We start from the raw sequence: 5,883 nt of genomic DNA, 5'->3' as shown, positions 1-5,883 counted from the left end.
GTGAGACACTTTTGAAGTTTAAGAATAATCTCATAGATCCTTCCAATAGGCTTTGGTCTTGGAATCATAATCATACCAACTGTTGCCACTGGTATGGAGTCCTCTGCCACAACGTCACTTCCCATCTTCTTCAGCTTCACCTCAACACTTCACCTTCTGCTTTCTATGATGGCAACTATCACTTCGATTGGGAAGCTTACCAGAGATGGAGCTTTGGTGGAGAGATAAGTCCTTGTTTGGCTGATTTAAAGCATTTGAATTACTTGGACTTGAGCGGCAATAGATTTCTTGGAGAAGGTATGTCAATTCCTTCTTTCCTTGGGACAATGACTTCCTTGACTCACCTCAACCTCTCTCATACTGGATTCCGTGGGAAGATTCCTCCTCAGATTGGGAATCTCTCAAATTTGGTGTATCTTGACATGAGATATGTTGCCAACGGAACAGTACCCTCTCAGATCGGGAATCTCTCTAAGCTTGAATATCTTGACTTGAGCGGCAATTATTTACTTGGAAAAGGTATGGCAATCCCTTCAATATCTTGACTCACCTCGACCTCTCTTATACTCGATTCCATGGGAAGATTCCATCTCAGATTGGGAATCTCTCCAATTTGCTCTATCTTTGCCTTGGAGGTTATTCTGATGTCGAACCTCTGTTAGCTGAAAATGTAGAATGGGTATCAAGTATGTGGAAGCTTGAATATCTTGATTTGAGTAATGCAAACCTATCCAAAGCATTTCATTGGCTACACACTCTCCAATCTCTTCCTTCTTTGACCCACCTATATTTGTCACACTGCACACTCCCTCACTATAATGAACCATCCTTGCTCAACTTCTCATCTCTGCAAACTCTCCATCTTTCCGATACTCATTATTCCCCTGCCATTTCTTTTGTCCCCAAGTGGATATTCAAATTGGAGAAACTTGTTTCTCTTGAATTATCTGGTAATTATGAAATCCAAGGTCCGATTCCTTGTGGTATTCGAAACCTCTCACTTCTTCAAAATCTTGACTTGTCTTTCAATTCATTTTCATCTTCTATACCTAATTGCTTATACGGTCTTCATCGTCTCAAGTATCTGGTCCTAAGTTACAACAACTTGCATGGGACTATTTCTGATGCCCTAGGAAATTTGACTTCTCTTGTCGAACTTGATTTGTCACATAATCAACTTGAAGGAACCATTCCAACTTCTTTGGGAAATATGACTTCTCTTGTTGGACTTGATTTGTCATATAATCAACTTGAAGGAACAATTCCGACTTTTTTGGGAAATCTCCGCAACTCAAGGGAGATAGATTTAACATATCTCGATCTCTCTATTAATAAATTCAGTGGAAATCCATTTGAAAGTCTTGGATCACTCTCTAAATTGTCATCGCTTTTTATTAATGACAATAATTTTCAAGGAGTTGTCAACGAAGATGGTCTTGCAAATCTTACAAGTTTGAAGGCGTTTGATGCATCAGGGAACAATTTCACTTTAAAAGTCGGTCCTCATTGGATTCCTAATTTTCAACTTATCTATTTGGATGTGACATCATGGCAGATAGGTCCCAACTTTCCATCGTGGATTCAGTCACAAAACAAACTTCAATATGTTGGACTGTCTAACACGGGGATTTTAGATTCTATTCCCACTTGGTTCTGGGAAGCACATTCTCAGGTTTTGTATTTAAACCTCTCTCATAATCATATCCATGGTGAGCTGGTGACTACAATAAAAAATCCAATATCTATCCAAACTGTTGATCTAAGCACAAATCACTTATGTGGTAAATTACCCTATCTTTCAAATGATGTGTATGACTTAGACCTTTCAACCAATTCATTCTCTGAATCCATGCAAGATTTTTTATGTAACAATCAGGACAAGCCAATGCAATTAGAATTTCTCAATCTTGCATCAAATAATCTGTCAGGAGAAATACCTGATTGTTGGATTAATTGGCCATTTCTAGTGGAAGTGAATTTACAAAGCAACCATTTTGTTGGGAACTTCCCCCCATCCATGGGTTCCTTGGCTGAGCTGCAGTCATTAGAAATTCGTAACAACTTGCTTTCGGGAATATTTCCTACCAGTTTGAAGAAGACTAGCCAATTGATATCCTTGGATCTTGGAGAAAATAATCTTTCAGGATGTATTCCAACATGGGTTGGAGAAAAGCTCTCAAATATGAAAATCCTCTGCCTTCGATCAAACAGTTTTTCCGGTCACATTCCAAATGAAATATGTCAGATGAGTCTTCTTCAGGTTTTAGACCTTGCAAAAAATAGTTTGTCTGGCAATATACCCAGCTGTTTCAGTAACTTGAGTGCCATGACACTAGTGAACCGGAGTACATATCCCCAAATCTATTCTCATGCACCAAATAATACAGAATACTCTTCGGTATCAGGTATAGTTAGTGTGCTACTTTGGCTAAAAGGAAGAGGAGATGAGTATGGAAACATTCTGGGTTTGGTAACAAGTATTGATCTGTCAAGTAACAAATTATTAGGAGAAATTCCTAGAGAAATCACAGATCTAAATGGATTGAACTTTTTGAACTTGTCCCACAACCAATTGATTGGTCCTATTCCAGAAGGTATTGGTAATATGGGATCGTTACAAACCATTGATTTTTCGAGGAATCAAATTTCTGGTGACATCCCTCCAACCATTTCTAATTTGAGCTTTTTGAGCATGCTAGACGTGTCTTATAATCATTTGAAGGGAAAAATTCCAACAGGAACACAATTGCAAACCTTTGATGCCTCCAGCTTTATTGGCAACAATCTATGTGGTCCACCACTGCCCATAAACTGCAGCTCCAATGGGAAAACTCATAGTTATGAAGGAAGTCATGGGCATGGAGTGAATTAGTTTTTTGTTAGTGCGACAATTGGATTTGTTGTGGGACTTTGGATAGTGATTGCTCCTTTGCTGATTTGTAGATCATGGCGGCATGTCTATTTTCATTTCCTTGATCATGTGTGGTTCAAACTTCAATCTTTTTCCTCATATAGTATCACTGTTTAGTGTTGCTTACAACCGATGTTGTATCATTGTATTGCCAGGTTGTTCAATTTGCATTGTAGTTATTGCTATCTTCTTTTTTTTTTTTTTTTCAAATTTGAGAGTCTTATTTAAATTCTGTTTTGGGATGTACATATTTGCATATTGAGCATATTTGTAGTTAAGATCAACTAGTTGTTCAATTCTGTGTATCACATTCTTGTTTCCAAAAATGGGGGACTAGTGGTTCAAGAAAACGTGGTTTAATAGGAAAAAAACTTATATTTAATTTTAGTCACTAACCATTGAAGTGAATAATTAGTTCTTTCGTGTTAATTAAAGTCGTGACTCGTGGCTGCATACAAGACTTGACTCTCCAAGCCGGCCAGGCCAAGAACTTTGATGAGATATCCATAGATAACCAATGATGCTTGAGAACCAACAAAATTGTTGGAGTAATATTCTAAATTACCCTAACTATAAAAAGGGCAAATAATAGGTGTAACTTTTTAAGTATTATTCGTTTTGCTTTTTCAAGTTTTACTTTATATAATAATAAATGTCAGCTTTTAAAATTAATTATCAAATTGAAATGTTAACTTTACTTAAAAATTAACACAAAAAATACTAAAGAATTTATCTTTATAAAACAATTTTTTTGAAGAGTCAAAATGAATTAATATTCAAGTGTTCCAGGATCAGTATTAATTACAACCAAAACTAACGGAATATGAAGCCTGAAACAGAAAAGTGATAACAAAATCGCAGGAAGTATCTTGGCTAATTTTTTATTTGATAAATATATAAATTTTTGGAATTCATTTTTGTAAAAATTTAATAAATTTTTTATCTTTACAAAATTAAAATACATTATTATTATTTGGTCTGAATGTAGATACAAATAAATTTAAATTATGAGTTTTTATATTGATTATATATATATATATATATATATCGATGTAAATATATTATTTTTACATTAATTATACATATAATAAAAAGTGTAATAAATAATTTGGAATGTTTAAATCTTACTTCAAGAAAAAAAATAATATATTTTAATTTTATGAGAACCAAAAATATATTAAAATTTTATCCAGATAACTTTTCACTATTTTAATATTTATAAGATTAAAAATATATTTTAACCTTATAAAAATATCAACAACTAAACAAAATGTCTTTTGTTTAACAATTTTAAGAATTAAATATTTGATAGTAATCATAAATTTAAAAAATTAATTAACGTATTATACAAAATGTTGAGCTAAAGATCAATTAAGGGTATTTTTGAATGATCATGGCCCAAGCATTCTTTGACAAGGTCAGCTACCGATATCCCATCAACATTTACTCACTTCTTCCATTAAAAGGAACTGGAGGCTGAAAGTCGTAATCTTCATTTTTATACTTTTTAGATTATACAAAGTTGGAAAAATTAAAACATTATGTGGTGGGCGAATTAGTGAACAAATATTATAAGATCTGCACAGGTTATTCTAATTTAATTCTAATTAAGAAATTAATTATTTTCCATTTTACTCCCTTTATGACAAATTTAATTTTTACTTATAAGCCGGTCTCTGATAAACCTTGTACCATATTTTAAAGCAAACCGTAACACATCATAAAACTTAGTGATCTAGTTTTAGATGTCTTAAAGTATCGCAGATAGTTTGGAGCAACAGGGAAGAGGGAGGAAGGGGTTGGGAGAAATTTTGTTTTGATAATCACTGTGACCCATGTGCAGATGGTTTCTAAATCAATTTATGTTTATGCATATTTTGACTAACTCATTCATTTCGCGTGGTTAAAAGAATATTATTTATGTCAGAATTAAAGAGTTTGCACCTTGTAAAATAAAATGGCTATAAATATAATTTAATTAAACATGTATTTTTGTATATATTTATGTATTAAACTAGTTCATTAATGCATATTTAAATTGTATTTTAGGCTTCGGGTCTATGTCGAAAGGGCACTTTAGAATCTTCCTTAGAACTTGGACACGGATTTTGTAGTTCAAACTGGTGAATTTCATTCTGGATCATCTTATAGAGTAGACTAAAGCTCAAAAAACTTGTCTGAATCTAACCCCACTTCCATAATTCCCACAGTTTCTCAATCTTAATACATAATCCGGCTTCATCACTATGCATACAATATTTTCTCCCGTCATTTTTACTACTTTTGGATCTTGTTCACACAAGTGTTTTAGTATTTTATAGGTATCAAGTCTAGTAGGGGTTAGTTATTTATAAGGTGATGACTTAAGATTTGAATTTTTACTTGAAGAAATATTTATATTTAGTATTAGATCATGTTTCAAGCAAAAATATATCTAAAAAAAACTCCCGATATCCGATTCAATATTCATCTAACAAGAAAATGTGTAATATAAAAACTTGTATATCAAATGTCAGGATAAATTTATGAAATACTTAGTTTTTGGTACATTTTTTTTCTTATTGTAAATGGAATACTTTAATCTAAATCAATACTAAAGACAACATTTTTATATTATATATATTATAAATATTATATATTAGAAACACATCTTTTTTATGAAAAGAGGAGAGTATAAGGGAGGAAAGGAAGAACCAATAGAAAAATCAATTTTTGATTCAAAATGTTCTTGCCCCTGTAGCTCAATGGTACGTAGAGACTTCAGTCTTGCAAACTGAAGGTCTGTAGTTGCACACTATGGGGGCATCCAATATTTTTATTTTTTTTTCCCTTGATCATGAAAAATAATGTTGTGTTATGATATAAAAACATCATACGTAATTTTCAGCATGAGATAGTTTCTGTATGAGGACCCAGTATAGGAGCAATCTTTTTGTTTTCTTTCAAACATAAAGTATCGCAGGTAGTTTGGA

The 5,883-nt window shown here is 32.9% G+C and overlaps 1 pseudogene; it reads left to right on the top strand.

Annotated features, from left to right (window-relative positions):
* Positions 1-326: 326 nt before the first annotated feature.
* Positions 327-3,096, top strand: LOC106796474 (receptor-like protein EIX1; annotated as a pseudogene).
* Positions 3,097-5,883: the final 2,787 nt, after the last annotated feature.

The sequence above is a fragment of the Glycine max genome, chromosome 16 (assembly GCF_000004515.6).
Source record: "Glycine max cultivar Williams 82 chromosome 16, Glycine_max_v4.0, whole genome shotgun sequence".
NCBI lineage: Eukaryota > Viridiplantae > Streptophyta > Magnoliopsida > Fabales > Fabaceae > Glycine > Glycine max.
The sequence above is the reverse complement of the archived record's forward strand: the minus strand, read 5'-3'. Positions and strand labels throughout refer to the sequence as shown.